General features: G+C 37.9%; 1 protein-coding gene across 1 annotated transcript in view; it reads left to right on the top strand.

Annotated features, from left to right (window-relative positions):
* The window catches only part of ncanb (neurocan b), a 242,756-nt gene that overhangs the window by 43,135 nt on the left and 173,804 nt on the right, over positions 1-25,817 (top strand). The gene's annotated exons all lie outside the window — the stretch shown is intronic.

The following is a 25,817-nucleotide window of genomic DNA, read 5'->3' as shown; positions in this document are numbered from 1 at the left end:
TTAGTTGTACTAAAAAATGGTCGCAAATCTTAATGTAATCAATTAACTGGGGAAGTATGCTTTACTAGTTTTTTTTAAACTATTTGTTGTTTGTTTGTTTATTCAACCTGTTCAACAGTGTCCAATTACTTGGTCTTCTTTACGTTGTGGCTTGGAAAAAATATACTTTGGAAGAACTTGTGTTGTTCTATAGATTCGGACACAGACGAGCTGGTTAAATTGTGCCCTGGGAACAAAAGCCAGCATTCGAAATTCAGCCACAAAGACAGAAATAGTGCCCTGGATTTCTAGTGACTTACTTACTTGTGATGCAAGAGGTCCATAAGAGGGCTTGTTTTGTCTGGCTGTCAGTGTCTTAGCATGGATAGATCACCCAAACATGATAATTCAGATGTTCAAAACTCATATAATTTGCTCTGTTCTTGAGTTCGAGTTAAAAACGAAACATATCTGAAACATAATTTGAACTTAGAACTGAAAACTAAGATTGCATTAATGCAGTGGTTTAATATAATTAAAGATGAATAAATGTATCATTTAATTTCTATTTAATTTAATTTATTTCCTAATTATAATTGTATATTTCAGAGTTTTGTTAATACTGTTTCCAAAATTTAAAGGGTATTTTTACGGAAACGTGTGGGTGATTCTAGAATTGTAGATACATTTTTCATCTCCAAGATAAGCTTTAATAATTTTAATTTTATTTAATGTTTTAATACATTTGAAAAACATTATTAATCACACAAATTTTAAAATTGTTTGTATGTACTGTATATTTAAGGGCATTCTATCTCAAAATTATTAACTTAAAGACTCCTACTAAACCTATTTTTGACTGCCCATGCCTTCTGAATAATTCATCATGAAATAAGTACGTCTAATTTTCAACTTTTTGTGCATTTAATAAATATTTGCGTCAATTTTTAATGTATTTGAACCAGTTTCAGTTATTAATACAATACATAATTATTAAAAAATACATTTGGTATTTACACCAATAGTAGATTGATTATTTGTCGACTCTGTTATTGTGATATTGCAGTGAATTTTTTGTTCAAAAACAAAAAATATGATCAAAATACATACAATTCTGTTTTAGTCTTGCCATGTGGTATCTGGATTAAGGTTAGCATCTTGAGCTAAAGCACAAAATGGTGAAAAATGTCAACTCTGTGATCCTCAACTCTGTTACTGCTTTTAAAAAGTTTTTAACAATCAGCCAAACAACAATTAGTAACATAATCAAATATTCTCCATGCCATATTTAAGCATTTTGCTGTACTTTACATTAATATTGAATTCACTTTGCTGTAAACATTTGCTAAATATTATTCCAGTTTAAGGGAAATGAATGGTAATTACTAAAAATGTGGCTGCAAAATGTGCCTGCAGTTCTGTAATACAACAAATGTGTTTAAAAATGTTTCCTTTTAATTTTAATTTAATAATGTAACAGCTTAATAATTTCTGAATAAAAATGTGAAATGAAATTTTTCCTGTCAACAATGCAATATGTTTTTATAATGAAACTAAAATGCCTATCAAATACAATACAGCAGGATTTATATAGTTAAAATATATTTTTTTTAAAGTGCAGCATAAACATTATTCCAAATATCTCCTTTTGTGTTTTACTGAGGAAAGACATTCATACAGGTCTGGGACAACATGAAGCTGAGTAAATCATACCAAAACAGACATATTTGGGTTGAACTATCCTTTTAAACCTGCCATAGTCTGAAAAAAACAAAACAAAGCATTCATTTTGACAGTGTTGCTCGTGGCGGTTTGCCATACATTGTTGGAAATGAGAAAGCTTTGTTGGACGCTCTTATTAGGTTTTACATCAAACCGCTGGAGATAAGTAAATAAAAAGCTGCAAATGGAGCTCACGCCGCTGCTCTCTTTTTTCGCAACGAGTCGATGCTTCTGAATCAATATGGCACCAGGGGTCCATTATGTCTGACTGAGACAAAGGAATATTGGTGTGACCCTTACACTTTTGAGCGTTTTTTTTTTTTTGTTCTTTCTCTGGTGTTTTTTCCCCCTCCTCATGTCGTCTTTCTCACCTCTCGTTTTCATATGAAAATCCACCTTTAACACCTCAATCGAGGACTGGAGACATCTAGAGATTCATGAAGCTCATTAAGAGCTGTAAGTGCGATTATTTTAATGAGCACACAAAGCGATTATATGCATTCCTCATACAGATGTTTGAGTGTTAATCCCTCTATTTTTACCATCTCATTTCTTTGCTTATTTATTTATTTATTTATTTATTTATTTATTTCATTGATGTTTCATAAACCATTCTTTTGACCAAACCAAAGCAATTTCTCCAAAGCAATAAGCAACAGTTTTCATGTATCTATCATTTATCCATACCATTCATCCATCATTCCTTCCATCCATCCATCCATCCATCCAACCCAATCCATTCCATTCCATTCCATTCCATACCATTCCATCCATCCATCCATCCATCCATCCATCCATCCATCCATCCATCCATCCATCCATCCATCCATCCATCCATCCATCCATCCATCCATCCATCTATCTATCTATCTATCTATCTATCTATCTATCTATCTATCTATCTATCTATCTATCTATCTATCCATCTAATCAATACCATCCAATCAATACCATCCCATCCATCCATCCATCCATCCATCCAATTAATTTAATTAGTACTATCAATCCAATCCATCCAACCAATGAACACCATGCATCCAATCGATACCATCCATTCATACCATCCAATCCAATCCATTCAATCAATACCATCCATCCATCAATCTATCCATCCTAATCCAATCCATTCAAGCAGTGCCATCCAATCCATCTGTCCATCCATGAATCCATCCATCTATCCAATCAATACCATCTATCCAATCAATACCATCCATTCATACCATCCATCCATCCATCCATCCATCCATCCATCAATACATCCAATCCATTAAATCAATACCATCCATACTGTACCATCCATTCCATTCATTCATCCATCCATCCATCCATCCATCCAATCCATTCAATCAATTCCATTCATCCATCCATCCATCCGTCTATCCATGCATTTATCTAATCAATACCATCCAATCCATCCAGTCAATTCCATACTATCCATCCATACCATCCATCCATATACCATCCAATCCATTCAATCAGTATCATCCATCCATCCATCCATCCATCCATCCAATCAATACCATCCAGTCCATCCAATCACTTCCATTCATCCATCCATACTATCCATCCATGTATATAATCCAATTCATCCAATCAATACCATCCATTTCAATGCATCCATCCATCCATCCATCCATCCATCCAATCAATAACATCTAGTCCATCCAATCACTTCCATTCATCCATCCATACTATCCATCCATCAATATCATCCAATTCATTCAATCAATACCATCCATTTCAATCCATCCATCCATCCATCCATCCATCCATCCATCCATCCATCCATCTAATCCATTCAATCAATACCATCCATCTAATCAATACCATCCATACTGTACCATCCATTCCATCAATCCATCCATCCATCTGTCCGTCCATCCATCCGTCCATCCATCCATCCATCCATCCATACATCCATCCATTCATCCATTCATCCATCCATCCATTCAATTATTTTTTAATTTAGCCATAAAAGTAACAATTTATGAAAATCTACTTAATTACAATGAATGTGGTTCTATAAATTAAATAAAAAATGTATTTCTCTCTTATTTAGAAGACCTAAGCACGTTTCCTCCATTGAAAACAATTTGATCAGTTGTCACCTTTAACAAGTAATTGACTTTTAAATCAGATATTTTAGCGAGAGTGTTTCTTCCTCCATTTTACCATCTAGACTCCTTTGTCTTATTTGTTTTTGTTGTTGTTGAAAACCTGTCCTCTCCCTGTCTCCCTTTCCCTTTTTTATGTTACCCTTTTCTTTCTCTCCAAATCCATCACTTTATTTCAGCGGTATTGTTTGTCTTTCGCCTGCCAGTTCTTTTTCTCCCCGAGCGCATGTCTTGGAGAAAATTGAATCGAAGCGCTCGCCACAGTAGAGCTCGATTAAATATATATAATGCATCGTTTTATATTTTGGTATGTCAGCAGTGTCAAAATAAGTCACAGTGTCAAAATAAGATCCGGTTAGACTTTGTTATTTTCCGCCTGAATCTTCTTGCTGTCGTATCAAAAACAGCAATTCAATTTTGGTCAGCTTCTCTTTTTTCTTTTTTATTTGATGTCAAATGTTTTGCTGTTCACCGACGTGTCATAAATTCATGAAAAACAATTCAAAGCTGTCATTCGGCACAGATATTCAGCATGAAAAGGCATGTGACTTGAGGCGAATGTGATTTTTCAGGGTGGTTGGACTCCATCCCTTCCCATCTGTCAGTGTTGTGTCGGAGGTCAGAGGGGAATTCCTTTGTGTTTTGGTGTGATTTTGATTAGTTTTGTGTGAATTTTTAGGAAGGCGCGTGGTGGACTCACCATATGCTTCTCGGTTAATAGTTGTGGGATGGCTGAGTCGTGTTTTCATAAAGGAATCCAGAGAAGTGGAGCGGGCTGAATGGATGAAAGCTGTTTCGACACCTGTTCGGGAGCGAGCCGGGCTAATACAAACACTCACACACACACCTACATGCTCCATTGTTTGTGCCAGTTTGTGGGATTCGGTGCACCAGCAAGACAAAGCTGGCACGGGCACTCCAGTGGCTCCATCACAGTTAGTGCTCCCGCATTTAATGAACACAAACAATGAGTGTGCATGAAATTACGCCTATTATATTTACAGCGGTAGTTAGTCATCGTCATTTGCACACCTTTGTGTTGTTTCAAATATTGATGCTTTTTGAAATACAGAAATTTGGTCTTTGAAGAAACCAATAAATCAGTGCTTTATAGGAACTCAAATATTGATGCAATTTGGAATTCGAAATTTGGTGATGGTTTTTTTGGAACCTGAAAAGTGCCACTTTTTGTAATCTCAGACTTTGAGTTTTTCTGGAACCCCAAAATTGGTGGTTTTTTGAAAGCCCAAAATTGGTGCTGTTTGAAGTGCAGAAATTGGGTCTTTGAGGAACCATAAAACTAATGTTTTATAGAAAATTTAAACAAATTGTTGCCTTTTGGAAGTCACAATTTGGTGAAGTTTTTTGGAACCCCAAAGTTGGAGCTTTTTTGGAAACTCACAGTTGGAAGTTTCTGGAACCAACAAAATTTGTGCGTTTTTGAAAGCCCAAAATTGTTGCTGTTTAGAACCGAGAAGTTGGGTCTTTGAGGATAAATATATGCTTTATAGGATCTATAAACTGTTGTTGCTATTTAGAAGTCAAAATCTGGTGATGTTTTTTTGGAAGCTTAAAGTTGGAGCTTTTTTGTACCCTGAGAAAAAGTGCAACTTTTTTGTAAGCCCAAACTTGATGCTTTTTTTGGGAGCTTACAGTTGGAACTTTTTTTGCTTTTTTTTAACCCAAAATGAAGCATGTTTTGGAACCCCCAAGTTTAAGCTTTTTGGAATGCAGAAATAGTTTTTTGTAGAACTACCAAATTAATGATTATAGGAACTATAAAAAACATTGTTGCATTTTAGAAGTCAAAAGTTTTTTTGGAACCTCAAAGTTGGAGCACTTTTGGAAACTCACAGTTGGAACTTTTATGGAACCCAAAAATTGGTGCTTATTAGAAAACCAATAATTGGTGGTGTTTGGCATGCAGAAATTAGGTATTTGAGGAAACCTTAAACCAATGCTTTATAGAAACTATAAAATTATTGTTGTGTATTGGAAGTCAGAGTTTGGGGAAGTTTTTTGGAACTCCAAAATTTGTGCTGTTTTGGAACTCAAAATAAAGCCCCAAAGTTTGAGCTTTTCGGAAGCGCTTGTTAGAACGCAGAAATTGTGGAGCCCCTAAATAAGTGCTTTAATGGAACTCAAATATTTATGCATTTTTTTATTGATGGAGGTTTTTTGGAAAACTGCCACTTTTTGTTGGCCCAGACTTTTAGCTTTTTTTCGAGCTTACAGTTGGAGTTTTTTTGGATCCCCAAACTGATGTTTTTTTGAAAGCCTAAAATTGGTGCTGTTTGGAATGCAGTAATTCACCTTTGAGGAACGCTAAACTAATGTTTTATAGAAACTATAAAATATTGTTGCCTTTTGGAAGTCACATATTGGTGAAGTTTTTTTAGAACCTCAAAAGTTGGAGCTTTTTTGAAACTTGAAAAGTGCCACTTTTTGAAGCCCTTACTTGGTGCTTTTTTTGGAAGTTCACAGTTGGAACTTTTCTGGAGCCTCAAAATTGGTGTTGTTTGGAATGCAGAACTTGGGTCTTTGAGGAACCCTGAAACCAATGCTTCATAGAAACTATAAAGATATTGTTATGTTTTGTAAGTCAAAATTTGGTGAATTTTTTTGGAACTCCAAAATCTCAGCTTTTTTTTTTGGAACCAAAACTAAGTATATTTTGGAACTCCAGAGTTAAAGCTTTTTGGAATGCAGAAATTGGGTCTTTGTGAAACCACTAAATCAATGCTTAATAAGAACTATAAAAATATTGTTGCATTTTGGAAGTCAAAATTTGGCTAGATTTTTTTGGAACTCATAGTTGGAGCTTTTTGGAAGCTCAAAATTAGTGCTGTTTGTAATGCAGAAATTCGGTATTTGTGGAACCCGTAAATCAATGCTTTAACTGTTAAACTATAAAAAAAAACTATTAAAAATTGTTGCTTTGTGGATCTTCAGAATTAGTTTTTAGCTTTTCAGAACTTTCAGAATTGGTGCTTTTTTTGAAACTAAAATTATTATTGTTTTAAACTCCAAAGACAAAGTTGTTTTAAAAACCCTTTTTTTTTTAATAGAATCCCATATTTAGCATTATTTTGTAACTCCCAAAGTTTGTAATTAAAAGAATTGTTCACTTTTTTGGTACTCAGATACTAATGGTGGAACTCAGAAATTGGTAGTTTTTAATTGGCTTTTTTAAATCTGGATCATTAAATCACTAGGGTGAACTTTAGTAATGAATCAGTGTGAGTCAGTGAGCATCTGGTGACTTATATTTCAAAAGAACAATTTGTTAATGAATGACATTGGAAGTTCTTTCATGAACAAATTTCATTGAATATTGACTTTCCTTTTGATCGTTTTCTCTGTAGAGTTTTTGTTCTATCGGTTTTAAAATCATTTTTAACAGCCCTAGTCTTCATACTTTTAATTTGAAAGTGTGGGCAGGAATTTTAGCATTGAATCTACCTAAAAACCCAACAGTGTGTACTGTATGTTACACAGCATTTTATACTATACTCTTTCACTGGCAATCATCAGTTCATTCGAATATCTGAAAATCTGACACAGATTGGAATGCTTTTTTGATTTTAAAAGTGGAAGGAAAAAAACCTGATCATTTCAAATCAAGGTTTGATGAGGTTGCCTTCAGTGTTTCACATGTAAACACAATCATTGAAAGAAAAGTAGTGAATCTTTAAAAAATGCTATTCTTAAAAGCTTGCCTCAAATCTCCCCTGCTGATGAATCTGTTCATGAATCTGTTCATCTTTTTTGCTTTTCCATACTTGCCTTAAAAGGCCGTTTACACCAAGGTCAGCAGCTATAATGACAACATTAACTATAAAGTTTTAATAGTCTTTCTAACTTTGAACTAATGTCCACAGTTTTAATAATGTACAGGGAATGTAATCAGCATTAAAGTCATCTTTCTTGATGTGATTTATGTGCCAAGACCAAATTAATTGCTAAATGATACATTTGAATGAAACATTTGCAATCTTAATGAATCAACCCAGCATTTCAATATAACAATTTCTTTGTCTGCTTTTTTGGCATTCCAATAGTTGCATGTGTGCTTTTTTGGAACCAGAAAATGCCACTTTTTGGAACACCAGAGTTGGTGATTTTTTTTTTTTGCAGCTCAAAAAGAAGCACATTTTCGAAACCCCAAAATTGGTGCCCTTAATGTCTAATGGCCTGTTTCCACTGAGTGGTATGGTAGGGGTCCGTACGGGTCGCCTTTATCAGGCTTGCGTTTCCACTGCCAAAAGGGTACCAATGGATGTGGTGTTCGACAGAAAGTTTCAGTCGACGTCACTCTCTCTCAAGGAAATGTCAAAGTAAAGCTGTATGAGTTCTTCACATATCATATGAGAAGCACTTCTCACAAACAGATGCTTTATATGTGTATAAATGTTCATTACTAACCTTTCCATGAACATGATTTGATTATAACTGCAGATCAGTGATGTCTAACCCACCGTAATGTCTGCATTTATATAAAATAAATAAATAATAGCAACATATATGAACACATACAGACCCATATATTACATCATATATTATATAGAATATATTATATAGAATGTAACATATATTATATTCTCCAATATATTACTAATTACAGTAAAACTACACACAGCATACATTTAGTCTTTATTCGGGTTCAAAAACAACATGGATATATAGCCCACACTCAGACAGATATATAGCCCACATCTGCATCTTTAATCTTTACCACTACATGTAACCTCCGTTAAAAAGTAATTCCATCATTCTGAGTTCATAATAGTCCAAAGGGTGATGCGTATAGTTAAAAATGGCAGTTTGTTCATGTTTTAGGTTGCTGAAAGAATCATTTGCTCCTTTGGTTTTTCCTTTGCGCTTCACAATCGCATTTTTCCTTCTTAAATGATCGGATGTCAGAAGCGCTTCAATAATCATGCGCATGTCATTATTATGAGCTCAAGAAGTTCGTTATTTCAAATATAGAAACGCATCAATCTCTTTTGAAAAAGTGAAACTGCTTGCACTTTAGACGACCTTGTAAACAACTATGGGTCACAGGGCACATTCTGCTCTCTTCTTGGCTTTGTGGCTGTTCATCAAAATGATGACCAGATTTGTTTGTGCTCGTGTGGACCATGGCTCGTTATTCTATGTATATATTATTACGTTGTAATGTCGGTGTATTTAAAAATGGCGATTTCTTTGTTTTCATTCCCCTGGCTTGTGCATAAGCTAGTGACGTATCTCTGTAAACCAATAGCATTCAGCTGCACATCTTGCTCCGCACTTTTGTTGTGCTAGGTACCCTTTCGAAAGGGTACCCAAAAAGTGGTACAGTACGGTATGCTTTTTGGGGCCTTTTGACAGTGGAAACGCCATAAAAGTGTACCAAACCATACTATACTGTGCCACTCAGTGGAAACGGGCCATTAGAAAAGTTACCCAAAAAGTGGTATGGTACGGTTCGCTTTTTGGTACCTTTTGACAGTGGAAACAGCCATAAAAGCGTACAGAACCATACCGTACTGTACCACTCAGTGGAAACTGGCTATTAGAAAGGGTACCCAAAAAGTTGGTACGGTACGGTATACTTTTTGGTACCTTTTAACAGTGGAAACGACCATAAAAGCACAACGAACCATACCGTACTGTACCACTCAGTGAAAACTGGCTATTAGAAAGGGTAGCCAAAAGTAGTACGATGCGGTTCGCTTTTTAGTACGTTTTGACAGTAAAAACGGCCATAAAAGCATACAGAACCATACCATACCTTATCGTTCCACTCAGTGGAAACTGCCCATTAATGATTTAAATGCCCGGTATTTCAATGTAAATCAGCAAATGATCAAATTCTGTTTGCATTTTTTTCTAATGACAGAAATTCTAAGTTCGCGTAAAAATGTGTTTTTATTTACTGGAAGGATCACAAAAGGATCCGAAATCTTGGATTGGATCAATAAAAAGATACTGCCAAGTCTCTCACGTAGCATATGCCATGATCTTTGCCTGATGTCTGCAGCAGTGGCATTTTGTCAATTTCTCTCTCGCATCTGCTGAATTTGGCGACATAACACAAGTTTCCCGTTGCACAAAGGTTTTTCTCAGGTTTTTCATGTGCGCTCCGGAAAGCGTGGCCCTGAGTTCAAAGCCATATTTTTGATGTGCGCTTCCTAGATGCAATTCAAAGCCGACAGTCGAGGAACTTTGATTAACTGAGGCATCTTTACAGTTCCCAGACAGAAAGCTGGGTCATTTATATCTGCTGTTAGTCGCTGGCTGTTTTCTCCCAAAGGGATCCAGGAGTGAGGCTTCTCCTTTTGTGCTCTGTGGTTCACTGTGGTGACTTCTTATTGATCGCTAATGCACGTGACACTGGATCTACACAAACGTCATTTGTACTGACTTCCCAACATCAGCGTGTCTCATTTGCGCTGCTTTCTAGTCACTTTTGATTCTGCAGGGAGCAGCCAAAGGGACCTTGATGCACCGAAGAGCAAGTTAAATATTTCTCGTCGTCGCCTGTCGAAAGTGTCGGCATGCTTAAGAGCGCAAATTAAAAGCAGGAAACGTTTGAAATTGCCAGTGCTGAGCCCCCGCAATGTAAGCTCCCTGTCACCTCATTTTTCAAAGCTGCAGCTTCAACTCCGAGATGTCGAAATGGAGAAACTTGTTCCTTTGGTCCATTGAAGACAAGTCAGCTCCTTCGGCCAAGCAAGCAATCATTGCCAAGCTCAATTAGGTGCTGGATTGCCCATCTGAATGAAGGGAAAAGGTGTAGTCAATCACTTTTAGGTCACAGTTGGTGGTTGTGAAAAGGAGAAGATGTCTGCCGCCACATTTTGTCCTCAGTGTCCTTTCTAGGATCCATAAAAGGCGAATTAGTCTACGCTTCTTGTTAACTGAAATCGATATTTTAATTTCAGCAGCATTTAGGTGATAGAGTGGAGGCTTAGTGGTTAAATTTGAGCCTTTGCGCTCATTTGGGATTAGCAGGTTTGAATTCTTACCTCATATCCCCTGGATCCAGTATAGATTATATAGATAGACAGCAGTATATTCTTTATTGGAAAACCAATGCTCAAAACAAATAAACACATTATTTCTTACTATCAATTATCAAATCCTAATGAATTTCTAAAAATAATTATTCAGAATCTTTTTCTCTTTTTTTCCAACACAATACATGTGTTGTTGTAATTTCAATTATGTATGCCAAAGATTTTGATGTATTCAAGAGGTCACACTTAGCTGATGATTGGTAATACGCTTGTTTGGCATGCTGTCCAAGGAGAAAGCCCCAGCTTATAAGATTCAAAAGGGGCAAAAGGGGAGTTTGAGCTCAGGTAGATGTGATTTCTGGACCATGATATGATATGATATGAGAGATATACTGTACGGCTTGCTAAGATATTACTAAAATGACTATGATACCAATTTGGTATGTTCAGTTTACTTAGGTTGCATGTTTTTTGGACTGTGGGAGGAAATTGGAAAAGCTGGGGAAAACCCACGCGAGCACAGGGAGAACGAGCAAACTCTGCACAGAAATATTGACTGGTTTAGTAGGGACATTAACCAGAGACATTCTTGCCGTGAGGCAACAGTGCTAATCACTGGGCTACCGTGTCGCCCATCTGCACAGGAGGGGGAGTAATGAGAGAGATTCTTGAAGACAAAGATACAGAGATAAGAAACTCAGGTTATTTATAGTGAGTTGAGAATCATCTGATTGGTGAATCAAGCATTAGCTAATGCTGGACCAGCTGTGGACAATCATAAGCATGTGATCCTGTCGAAATTAGTTTAGAAATAAACTTCACTTAGAATTTAAGTACAGATATATGTTAGATATACAAGTCTTTGGCAGCTTTAAAGCTTTCTCACAGTGTACTGGAAGAATTGAAATTCATAAAAAAAAAAAAAAACACAGAAAATGTCTGCATTTCTGTGACCCACAATGTTACCAAACGTGTAACAAGATGAAATAACCATGACTATGATATTGGCAACATCCTCTCCCCAACCCCCTTATTTTTACTTTATAAATTGTAAATTTTATTTAATTTCATTATTTATTGTGTATGCATTTTGTTTTTTATTTATTTGCTAATTTACGTTAAGTTTTTCATATCTTTAGGGTTTTACCTATTTGGTAACAAGATGTATTAGTCATAATCATTTGATTATTTTTTATGTTATTAAACACAGGTCAGAGTAAGTACACTACTGTATGTTGTTTCATTTGCACAGAAATATATATTTGTACTGAATTACAGTATATGATAGTAGCACTTTATAGATATAGATAATATACACTCACTGGCCACTTTACTAGGTACACCTTACTAGTACTGTGTTGGACCCATTTTTGCCTTCAGAACTGCCTTAATCCTTAGTGGCATAGATCCAACAAGGCACTGGGAATATTCCTCAGAGATTTTGGTCCATATTGACATGATAGCCTCATGCAGTTACTTCAGATTTGTCAACTGCACATCCATGATGCGACTCTCCCATTCCAGCACATCCCAAAGGTGCTTTATTAGATTGAGACCTGGTGACTGTGGAAGCCATTTGAGTACAGTGAACTCATTGTCATGTTCAAGAAACTAGTCTGATGTGATTTTTTTCCTTTATAACATGACGAATTATCCTGCTGGAAGTAGCCATCAGAAGATGGGTACACTGTGGTCATAGAGGGGTGGACAGGGTCAGTAACAACACTCAGGTAGGCTGTGGTGTTGACAAGACGCTAAATTGGTACCCAAAGTGTGCCAAGAAAATATCCCCGACACCATTGCACCACCACCACCACCAGCCTGAACTGCTGATACAAGGCAGGATGGATCCATGCATTCATGTTGTTGATGCCAAATTCTGACCCTACCATCCGCGACTCATCAAACCAGGCAACGTTTTTCCAATCTGCTATTGTCTAATTTTGGTGAGTCTGTGCGAATTGTAGCTTCCGTTTCCTGTTCTTAGCTGACAGGAGTGGCACCCGGTGTGGTCTTCTGCTGTAGTCCATCCGCTTCAGGGTTGGACGTGTTGTACATTCAGAGATGCTCTTCTGCACACCTCGGTTGTAACGAGGGGTTATTTGAGTTACTGTTGTCTTTCTATCAGCTCGAACCAGTCTGGCAATTCTCCTCTAACACCAATAAGACTTTTACGCCCACAGAACTGCTGCTCAATGGATATTTTCTCTTTTTCGGACCATTCGCTGTAAACCCTAGTGATGGTTGTGCGTGAAAATCCCAGTAGATCAGCAGTTTCTGAAATACTCAGACCAGCCCGTCTGGCACCAACAACCATGCCATGTTCAAAGTCAATTAAATCCCCTTTCTTCCCCATTCTGATGCTCGGTTTGAACTGCAGCAGATCTTCTTGACCATGTCTACATGCCTAAATGCATTGACTAGCTGCCATGTGATTGGCTGATTAGAAATTTGCGACAGGTGTACCTAATAAAGTGGCCGGTGAGTGTAGATAGTAGCATTTTACATCCCAAACTGTAATTTCATTTGCAATAATTCCAATCTCCCATATTATTCCAGATGCAAGTTGAGTATTTGAAAAGCATAGACTGACTGTTTGAGTCTTGCTATATCTGTTTTTACAATACAGTCACCCAGGCATATTATTTCAGAAATATTTACAGTGTGTCAAAATCCTGATCTAGATGGTGCTGGAAAAAAACACACTCCTTTTTTAGCACAGCAGGGTTAGAAACAAGTCTGTGAACATCATAGGGATGAACAAAAAAAAAAAAGTGAAAGCAGTGGACATATTGACACTCTTTCTACGAAAAAACAAACACCCATTCCCTCATTCTCTCTCTGGCAGCATCCTGCAACATTAAAAGCAATCAGTGCCTATTGAGATCACCAAACGGGATGTGTGAAAACCACTTCAGCTCGTGTCGGAGAGCGACAGCATCCTTACACCAGCGCAGTGTTAATGTGTCGAGCGCCCGTCTCCTGCTTAATTGCATCTTTTCATGTCAGCGAAAAAGGACACACACACATGTAAACACACAAGACAAGCTGTCAGACGGACGCAACACACACCTGTATGTTCGCATGTCTGGGAAGTCCAGTAATGAGGTGGGATGCAGGCTGTTATATTTCAATCCACTCGAATCACATTTTTTTGACTAAGACGCCAATTATGTGCGCAGACATTTTAAATATTCATTCGTTCGGCTGGTCAGGGAGTGGACCATCCCTGGTGTTTTGCGTCTGACCATATGGTGCGATTGACGGACTTGGTTTTGAATGAGTCTTACAGCACATTCTCGCTCCCAGATGGCAGCGAAGCCTCCGCATCAGTATCCAACTTTTACATGCCGCTTGATATTTTCCAAATGCCAGGCTGATTCGCATTCGATTTGTTCTTTTGCATATGCAAATTGGAGTTTCTGTGCTTTTTAACCTTGGTGGAGGCATGCGTGGTTTCATAATTTCCTAGGAAAATTGGAATCAGAGTCTGTTTTTAAGTCTTTCTTGATCTCAAGCCATTTGTTTGATTAGTTTATTTATTTGTGTTTTTATTCTGCCTGACTAACAAACTAAACAGAGCCAGCATTTTTGTGTTTAAAACATGTCTAATAGATGTCTAATAGATGTCTAAACATAGACGGCTTGTCTATACAAGGCTTAATTTGGGCTGTCAGTGAACATCTAATAGACATCTAACTGTACGTTCACACCGAAAGCGGCGAAAGCGTCAAAGTAGCCGGAAGTCATTAATTTAAATGGGAGCCCGCGACGATAAGCGGCGACAATAAGTGGTGACGATAAGCGGCGACGAGCAGCGCGGCGCGTCTTCGCTGGTGAGTGATTCGAGGAGAGCTGAAATCAAGTCAACTCTATGGTAATGAGCTATGACGCGGTTCGGTGGCAAGCAATCGGAATGTAGAAGTCCACCGCTTGAGAGGAGTCCAGACACAGTAACTGTGAACTTTGGTTCCGACCACAGTTGTTCCTAAGAGTTTGATTCTTGCTGTCGGCAGATTTCCAATTATCTACAATGTTTTCTTACAGGAACATACATTAAAAAAGTTACTGGTGAGTTACTGATGTGCATTAATGTTATATATTTTTTTTCTTTTAAAAGTGGGAATCTCATGCGACAGTACAAAACAGTAGTGCTGCTTCAGGATATTTCAGACGTATGGACACTTTGGATAATTAAGTGGAGCAAAGCCACACCACATGCAACTTGATCTTCTATTGTTAATTGAATTTGATAGAAAGTTCGCAACATTTTCACGCTAGAAAGCATGTTTTCTGCAGGAATGTAACTGATATGATATGCTGCAACGGCCTCTTTAAATACGAGATCAATGTAGCGAATTTTGACGCTCTCGCTGCCAGAGCCGAATGCAGACAGCGTTGTTGCCAGGACGGCCAGAGCGATCGTTGACGCTCTCACCACCTTTGGTGTGAACGCACAGGTAGAATAGCTCAAGACTAGTCATCCAATACACAGAAATTAACGACTACTCATTTGACATCTATCTAATCTGTGTATTTGACTACTAGTCTAGTTTTGGCCTATTCCAACATCTCATGGCAATTCGTCACTTTTTGATTTAGTGGCTAATTCGTATGAATTCGTACAATCTCATTTGTACAGTTTACTACGATTTGCTTTACCCCCAATGACAGTTGGGTTTAGGGGTGGCGTTTGGTGACACACCTTTTTTCAAAAATCACACGTTTTTGTTAGAGTGAACTCGTACGAATTCATACGAATTAGCCACTAAACTGACAAAACTTAACATAGTTACGTTTCCTCATGAGATCAATCTGGCTATTCTTAGATGTCTATTAGATGTTCACTGACAGCCTAAATAGTATTGTTTTAGCCAAGCCGTCTATGTTTAGATGTCTATTAGATGGCTTTTAAACATAAAATTGCTCAGTGGGTATAGACTGTCTTTAAATTTTTTATTGTTTTTTTATTGTTTCTATTGTTTGTTCTTTTTTTAAATAGTTTTTTAAGCAGTTCTTAATTTTATGTGCTTTAATGTTGTTCATTTTATTTATCAACCTGTTTTTAAACAAGTTGATTGCTTGTTTAATCTGTTCATTCATTTGTAATTGTCTTTTATTTGCCGATTAGTTTATTTTTTATTGTTTGTTTGAACTGACTGTTGGTCCATCAGTTGTTTTATTGTTTATTTTATCTTGGAATCTTTTGATCTGTTATTTATTTATTTATTGTTTTATCTGACATTTGATGTATTTCTTGTTTATTTAATCTTATTGTTTTTTCCGTCTGACTTTGATCTATTGTTTGTTAGTTTTATCCGACTATTTATTTGATTGTTTTAGTGTTTTTATTATTTTGTCATTCTTTTGTTGTTGTTTTTTCAAACAATGAATCTGATGTTTGTGTCTATAGATTTTTTGTCTAACACTTGCTCTGTTTCTTGTTTTATTATTCTGTTATCAGATTATTGCTGTTTGTTTTTTGATTATCTATATATTAGTTATTTATTTCTGTTATTCATTTTATTGTTTGTTGTTTCATTTTATTGTTTGTTTTTATCTAACTAACTGTTTCTCTCTTGTCTTTATAGTTCATTTTATTCTTATTTTATTCCACTATCAATCTGTTCATTCACTGTTCACCATCAATTTATCATTCATTTTAACTATCACTCTTGCTTTTGTTTGATCTGTCTAGCTGTTATTTGTTTTATTGTTTGTTTTATCTGTTTTTCTATCTATATATTAATCTTTTTTGCTAGTCATTTTATCTATCTGACATTCTATTTTCTCAATCTATCACTCTTATTATATCAGCCGTCTTTCATTCTGCAGTTCTGTCCTTTAATAAGTCATTTATTCTTTTTTGTGCTTTCATTTTAGTTTGCTCATAAAATCTGTCAGTCTATCGCTTTATCTATTGCTCTCTTATTCTGTTGTTCTATTATACTGTAATTTCACCTAACAATCAATCATTTTCTTATTTATATCTATTTTTTGTTCATTCTTGTTTTATCTGCCATTCTTGTGTCCTTTCTGTTGTTTGGCTTATCCATTGTTCTGTCCGCCATTCTGTCTTTTATTAGATGTATCAGTCTGCTTACAGTATCTTTTATTTGTGCTATTTGTATTTTGGTAGTTTACTGATTTATCCAACCCAGGTTCATTCTGAAAACATACTTTTATATACACTTCTGGGGAGTGTCAAATATGTCCCAGGAGGTTTTTTTTTTTTTTTTTTTTTTTTTTGCAAATCCACCAGAAGCCGCTGTGTACGCTTTTTGAAATCTCAAATTTCTCTTGCGAGTGCTGTTCGTGCCTGCTCTTCTCACGTAAATCTCCAGAGGCCGCTATGTGTGCTTTTTGAGATCTCAAATGTCTCTCACGAGTGCCGTTCGTGCCTGCTGTTCTCGCGTAAATTCTCCAGAGGCCGCTCTTAACTGACTGACTGACTGACTGACTGATCCACTGACCCACCCTCCGCTTTCCCTAAACCCAACCAATAGTGTTTTTAAAGCACCGACTGACCTGCCCACCCACTTCCCTAAACTCAACTGAACTGAAAGTTTAAAAAGCAATCCAGAAAAGAAAAACCCTCGCCTGATTTTGTTTTTTTACCAGGTTTCAGATTTACCACATTCTCACCCTGTTATTTATTTGTTTATTTTATTTTTTGGATTCTGTTTTTGTCTTACTGCTTGCTATAACCGTTCTTCGCCAGACTTGAACCCCATAGTCGTGGTCAACTCCTACCTGCGTCTCAAGTCCGCCGACGTACATGGCAAGCTACTGGACAAACTGGTAACAGCAGGAAAGCCGTCCATATGGAGTTAAGCAGTCGGCTGGTAAGCGCGAAAAGGAACATACCGCCCCGCATCGTTTGTTTTAAAGATGAAATGCAGCTATACGTACTTCTGGCTACATATTTCGCGATCTCCAGAAATGTATATTGGGCTACGTTTTCAGAATGAGCCTATGTTGCATCCATCTATCTGATCACTATCTATGTCGCTGGTCAGGATGACTAGTGTAGCTAAGTTGAACATGGTAGACAATCTTGACACACCTGCATCAATTAAACATCCAAAAAGCAGCTTTTCCATATTAAGATGACAAGATCTAGTTTTAGACAAAACTCCTGATGCTGAGATTTTACAGCCTTCTACTTGCCTGCAATGGTATGGAAATGTATGCTGGTCCTTTTGTTTTGTTTCCTTTCTCTTTCTTTTCTTCTCAACCTTCAGGCTCAGGTCACTCCTCAGAATGATTGACACTTCCTGCCTGTATTGACATTAGTGTCGTTGCTAACGGCGACAGACTGACCCGCCATCTGTATTCACCATACAATAGGCAGAATGCAAAATGTTAGCACTCACATTGTGGTGCACATTTTTCTTTCCCTTTTCTTTAGCTTTTCTCTTTGTGCCCACAAACGCACAGAACTGAATGGCTGTGATTCATTTATTTGTTTGTTTGGCGCATTTATAGTGCCCCTCGAGGCACAGTGTTTTTGGTGTGCATCACAAATAGAGATCTGGGGTTTAGACGGGATCCTGAATTGTCTTGGAGAAACGCCACAATTTGTGAAGACGTATCAAAAAGATACAATAAATGTTGCCTATAAAAGAATCGTTTTGCAAATGTACCGTGTAAAAGACATTTATGGCAAACTCTTGGCATTGGGAAAACATAAAGGACTCTCATCTCTTTCTGTGTGCAGAGACTGTTTGTATTGAAGTGTGTATGTGTGTGTTTTGAGGGAGCGACACTTTAGCTTGATTCATGACTGCGTCCAATAACTCGAAGTAGCAAGGCTGGCAATGATGGATGCATTAAGATGTTTTGTAACTGTCCTCCTTGGGTTTCTGCCTATAGGAGAATGAAATCAAAGAAAATTCTCATTCATTTCACCGGTGATAATAGATGGAAAGTAAAAGGAATGTTCTCAGGGTTTTTATTTCAGAGAAAAACACCCTAGTCATCGATTTCAGAAAGCATCCTAACATCCCAGACTGATTTGAGCTCTATTCTGGCATTATTATGTTCATTTTTTTTTATTTGAATAGAGTAATATTCTTTATTGTTGAAAAAAAATGGCAGCACGGTGGCTCAGTGGTTAGCACTCACACCAAGAAGGTCGCTGGTTCAAGTCCCGACTGGGCAAGTTGGCATTTCTGTGCGGAGTTTACACATTTTCTGTGTTGACGTTTCCTCTGGGTGCTTCGGTTTCCACCACAGTCCAAAGACATGCACTATACAGTAGGTGAATTGGGTAAACAAAATTGGCCCAAGTGTATGAGTGCGTGTGAATGTGAGAGTGTATGGGTGTTTCCCAGTATTGGGTTGCTGTTGGAAAGGCATCTGCTGCGTAAAACATATGCTGTAATAGTTGCCGGTTCATTCCGCTGTGGCAACCCCTAATAAATAAGGGACTAAGCTGAATATACTTTTCACTGTGTACAAGCCCAGACCAGACTGATTGGGCAGCAAACTCAATGCAATCTGATTGGCCACCTGATGTTTGTGTAGGAAATGCAGTGCCCATTGCAATAATCTGTAATTACCATATCAATTCAAATCCGAGTTGACCCCCTATTAGGGTGCTTTAACATTATGTTTGATTGCCTGGTCTCACCCTGAGTTTGAATGGTCCTCCGTTGATTTTCCCCCCACAAGATTGTATTCATATGATTGTTTTTTGGTTCCAAACCATGGTTTATTTGTAGAATTAGACTTCAGATGTTTACTCTTGTTGCTAGCCAAACAAGAGTTCCAGTGAAGATTGTACAATGGTTGGGTACAGTTGCATTCTAAACTTTCAATTTAAAAATCTAGACTTTTGAAGTGCCAAAACAAAATAGCTCATGCTTTGTCATAAATTGTATCGTCATAAGAAGATTAATTCTGCTGAAGATGTGTGGTAGTAACAATTCACTCATTTATTTTCTTTCGGCTTTAAAGATGCTCCGATCAGCATTTTTGGGCCTGATCACCGATTACCGATCACCAAAATCATGATCTGCCGATTGCCGATCACTGCCGATCACATAATGGCAGGTGAATGGGAATCTTTTATCTAGATTTTAGCAGAGTTTGCACCATTTGTAGAAATGAAACTAACTCAAAATTAACTATATTGAAAGAAAAAAAAAACAGTAGAAATAGGCTACAGTCAAGAACTTGTCCACCAAGTGTTTATTTTAGAAAATGAGAACTTAAGGCTACTGTAGGCCATTTTTTTCCAAATAAGGCAGAGTAACTTAAAATTATTGCAAACAAAGAGGGGTCAGGCAGACCAACACACATCAGATCAGCTTAATAGGATGTAGCCTCTTAATACACTGATTACATTTTATAATTGGCAGCAAAATGTAAAGCTACACCAAAACTGACTACTGCCACCAAGGATAAAACTATGGCAAGTGTGTTTTTCTGTAATTATTATGAACCAGGAGCCAACTACATCAGATAAAAAAAATAAAATAATGTAGTAAGCTACTGTAAGCCAATGCCTTCCTTTCTAAATAACAAGGCAGAGAAACAAGGAGGAACAACTAGATGAACTAGTGTCTAATAAAATGAGCTAGTGTCTAATGAGTAAGCACTAGTATATTTTTAAAAGCACTAGTATCTAAAGAATAGGCACTAATGAATAAGCACTAGTATCTAATGAATAAGTACTAGTACTTGATGGAAAAGATACTAGTATCTAAAAATAAGCACACGTAAAATGAAAATAGATCCTAGTTATAGATTAAATGTCAAAACGGCTTGCCATACATGCACAGCAAGCTGGAGGGTGTGTGCCACACACACACACACGACAGGCCAGGCAGGGAAATCTGCGTCTCGCATTGTTTCTGCGTGATATTGGCATTGTCTGTTACAATTGCGTGGATTTTTTTTCTCTTTGGATCCCCGTGACTGAAACATGCAGCTTAATGCGTTCATCAAAGCCTCCGCAGAATGTGACCCTGTGAAATCCTGACAGTGTAGCACAATGTGTCTTTCGAAGTTTGAGTCAATAAAGTGTGCTGTTAAGCTTAGCAGGGACATTGGACAGGCGTCTGCCCTCCATCACAGGTTGTTCGTCGCGGCAAATGAATGCCATGATTCTGAACGCGATGTCTTTCCACCTCGTATTATCCCTGATGTATGGTTTACGTTGTTTAATCATACTTCTCATACTCAGCATATTCAGTTGTATGGCGGGATCTAAGATGCCCAATCATGTTAGTGGTGTTAAAATGCCGTTGCTTGTTTCCACCTCGAGGGATTTTATCACGACATACATTGCAAACGTCTAACTTTACATCTTTATTTGACACTTTGAAAAAGACAGGGTAACTCATTTTGCCACTGGTAAGCTCCGCTCTGTTCTGCTGTTGTTTATCTGTGCGCCGTGCATGCACGTGTGACAAAGTCATGCGAGCAATTTACGTCAAGTGATCGGCTTTTTTGATCGGCGCTTTTGGGGTTAGCCGATCAAGCTATCTTTAGCCAATATCGGCCGATCGTGATCGGCGGCCGATCAATCGGAGCATCACTATTCGGCTTAGTCCCTTTATTCATCAGAATGAAATGAACCGCCAACTATTCCAGCATATGTTTATCCAACTCCCCTATAGTGCATGTCTTTGGACGGTGGGGGAAACCGGAGCACCCAGAGGATGCTCAGAGAGTTCCAGCTGGGACTCGAACCAGCGACCTTCTTGCTGTGAGGTGACAGTGCTAATCACTGAGCCACCGTGTCACCCTGCTAGTAACAATTTTACAGAAATCTACTTTTTTTTTTACCAATTGATGGATCATCATGTCTCGTTTAGATTTTTGTAACTCTTGATTTGGGGGTCTGCCAGCCAATTCGCTTTAGATTTTACAATATGTTCAAAACTCAGCCACACGTGTGTTAACTCATACTTCATCTCGGTCTTTGATTTTAACTTATAAAACACTTCATGGTTCTGTTCCTGATTATATATGTGATCCGATATCTACAGTGTCTTCCTCTCGTTATTTACATTCCGCTTCGGGGCTCACCTTGTTTTAGCCTTGTTGCAAACTTAGCACCATGGAAGGTAGGGCATTCTCCTACCGTGCACCTAAATTGTGGAATGCTCTTTCCACAAACATCAGGAGTGCCAGTTCCGAAACTTTTTAAAACTCATCTTTTTAGTATTGCTCATAATTTACGAGTCTGAGAAAAGTGCACTACAAATGAAATGTGTTATTATTATTATTATTATCATTGTCATCAATAGCTGCTCACTTCCCAGATTTCATTTGTTTGTGTTTAGATTACAAATAGAACTCTTGGTTCCTTTTTATGTAAATGTGTTCTGAGAAAGTTATGAAAAAACGTTCCAAAACAAGTCATTTTACTATAATACAGCACATTGTTGTCACAATTACCAGCAAATCTAAACACCATAGATCGCTGGAAAACATTCACACTCACACGAACTACAAATCTGCTGGTTTATCGACTACAGATCCCAGTCATGCGACACACACACTCACCTGCTCCAAGTCACCATTGATTAGACACTCACAGCTGAAGCTGCTTTTGGACTGATTACTGCACTATAAATACAGCACACTAACACACAGTTGTTGCTGAGTCTTGTCTTTTCTTTGTCTTGCTTTGCTGTGTTTTTTATCCTTGTTTATTTGTTTAATCCTGTCTGCTGCCTGCCTCTGACCATCTGCCTGCCTATTGTCTATGATTTGGGATTGCCTGTATACATCTGTTTGCCTCTGTGTTGACCATTGCTTGCTCATGATAGCTAATATACCGGGAATATCATTAGCCCCGTTCACACATGCAGACTTTTCCAAAATATTGTCTGCAATTTTCCGGAAAGGGATCATGTGTGAACAGTCCCTTTTTGAAAACACTGGTAAATTTGTTCTGGCAATTTTCCAGAAAGAGAAGTTGTAACATTACCAGTAATTTGCCGAAATGCTGTTCTGTGTGAACGCAGAGGGAAAATTGCCGGAAAGAGAGCGTTCACAATTAGAACCCGCTGACGTGAGACGTCTACCCCAGCCAATAAGAATATTCAGATGCATTCACATCAATGCTTTTTATGAAAATAAAAGCCTTTGAATATTTTTCCAGACACATTTAGCTGCTAGATGTTAGTCAGATAACGTTTCTATGTTCCTTCTTAATGTCAACTGTGGAAGAAATCTTCGATAAAATGCTTATGATAAACCGCCATTTGTTTACCTTCAAGCTCTGCTTCAGTTGCTTGACGCGTGTGCATGTGAAGCAGCCCATCAGTGCCAGCACACACACCTTATGTACCATCAACAAAAGCCAGACCCTTTCTATGTTTCCAAATACAAGCGCAACTGTTTAGAGCTCATTTCTGGTTAATGATGTCAGAATTTACCGGTATTCTGGAGTAGATGTGTGAATGGTCTTTTCCAGAAAAATTCCGGAACGTTCTTACCTGTGTGAACAGCGCTTTGTCGTCTATATAAGTAATTGATGCTCAATTGTCATTAATTCGAAAGTGAAAGTGATCAAACAGAACTATATAAAAGCATCCCACCTCTGATGATAATGCTGGGTAACCAACTCCTGACAAACCATTGGGAAAATCACGTCACTGTCACAATCCTACTACGTTGGACAATTTACACCATGACTACATTTAAACCTGAAGTCATTATCCACATCGGTTTCATCAACATGCTTTCCTGTTGCTTGCAAGATATGTAATACGAGTTTGTTCATTCAGTTTTACGTCACACTGAAGTTGCGCAGAGCATGACAAAATAAGTGGGAAGGGTTTCGGCTGGTTTCATATCATGCATTTTGCTGCAAGCTAATAGAATAAATCCCTTTTGCTGGAGCTTTCCAGACTTTTGCTCAAAATGATACGACGCATGCTAAAGGAAAATTACAAGGCATCAAATGAACTCTTCAAAAGGTTTTTTTAAAGATTGTGCATCTCTCCTTGTGTGAACAAACCTCTAGCCTCAATTATGAGCAGTCATGAAAGTTTGCTTTAGCTCTAACAAGACTGACTCCGGGTGAGTTGACGGAGGCCGCAGGCTGTGGGAGTCTGCAGAGGTCTGGCGTGATGATTTGCCAGGATCAGAGAGCCCAGGCTGGGCAAGACAACAGCGGGATTAGCACATGCCAGCGCACAATTGCCTTCCCACAGTGAAGAGAGAGTGGGCAGCGTCTAAACCACGCTAAACCTCTGAGAAAGAAAATCGTTTACGATACAAACAGATTCATGGACTGAGCTGTAAGGGACTCTGCGCTCGTGTGCATTTATATGCCAAGAACCTTCTACCAGATCCTTTGTCTGCAAGAATGTCGACTTCCTTTTGTTTGAGTATCGGTGCTTTCATTGTGTGTGTGGGTTTGTCTTAGTGTTTGTTTGTGTACACAAACACTCGCCTACCTCCATGTAGGAGGTTCTCGGTTTATCATCTGTCACCTGCCTGTGACAGCCAGCGAAAAAAGCTGCGCCGCTCCAGCCTGCAGATACAATTACTAGATAGACTCCCATGATTCCTGGCTGAGATGAAAGTTGTGGAGGTCGCATGGACAGGAATGTACAGTAGAACAGACCCTCCACCTGTAGGGCATGCAAAACAAGCCAATGCAGGAAACTGTTAAAGGAGATCTATCTATCTATCTATCTATCTATCTATCTATCTATCTATCTATCTATCTATCTATCTATCTATCTATCTATCTATCTATCTATCTATCTATCTATCTATCTATCTATCTATCTATCTATCTATCTATCTATCTATCTATCTATCTATCTATCTATCTATCTATCTATCATGACGCAAGATGGAGGATCCAGCTTAGATTGAATTGATATGCCGTCCATTTAGCCCATCAGATGAAATCAAATTAATTTTGAGCGATTAATCGACTGTTGCTGCCGCAAATGAACCGTTTGTCTCATTCACTCAGACGCGCCGGACAGCTCATCTCTCTATTTGTCCTTGCGCTCGTCTTTGACTGGGAGCAGGTGAGCAGCCCGCTGTAACGCACACTGGTAACCCGTGTCCAATCTCTCAGAAAGCGGTTTGTATTTCGCCCTTGGCCACAGCGAGTCGAATCCACAGCATATATTATTTACTGGCGGCTCTTTGTCTCTCTCACACTTGGTTTGTGCTGAAGACTTTCTGCCTGTAATAATGTAGAGTGGGCTTGTCGGGTATTTATGTACTTGGTGGCTATACAAAATTGAAAACCTGCTTGAGTGATTGTCTGTTGTTCTGTCTTTATCTGTCTGTCTACCTGTTGTATTTGTCTAACTTTCACTCTGTCTGTTGTTCTTTTTTATTCTGTCTATTTTACACTACCTGACAAAAATATTGTCGCCTATGCTAATTTTAGGAACAACAAGTAATAACTTGATTTCTAGTTGATCACTTGGGATCAGAAGTGGCTTACATGAAAGGCAAAGGCCTCTAGATTATGCTTATTTTACCAAAATAAAATATGATCATGTCTTCATTTTTAATAATTTAATTAGGACAGTAAGGTCTGACTTTGCTTAGACAAAAGTCTTGTTAATTTATCGGGAATGGTATAGAAACCATTCTTGCAGGACTCCCAGAGTTCATCAAAATTATTTGGATTCATCTTCAATGCCTCCTCCTTTGTCTTACTCCTGACATGCTCAATAATGTTCATTTCTGGTGACTGGGCTGGCCAATCCTGGAGCACCTTAACCGTGGAGGCTGAAGTATGAGAAGGAGCGCTATCCTGCTGGGGTCCGTTTATAGGATCTGTCTGTCTGTCTGTCTATCTGTTCATTTATTTTGTCTGTCACTTTCAGTTTCTGTGTAGCTCCGTCTGTCATTCTGTCTATCGATAATGTGGTCATCTGTCTGTCTGTCTGTCTGTCTGTCTCTCTGTCTCTCTGTCTGTCTCTCTGTCTGTCTGTCTGTCTGTCTGTCTGTCTGTATCTATCTATCTAGATTTTCCGTCTTTCTCTTTCTGTTCTTT

Source organism: Danio aesculapii, chromosome 22, assembly GCF_903798145.1.
Source record: "Danio aesculapii chromosome 22, fDanAes4.1, whole genome shotgun sequence".
NCBI lineage: Eukaryota > Metazoa > Chordata > Actinopteri > Cypriniformes > Danionidae > Danio > Danio aesculapii.
The sequence above is the reverse complement of the archived record's forward strand: the minus strand, read 5'-3'. Positions and strand labels throughout refer to the sequence as shown.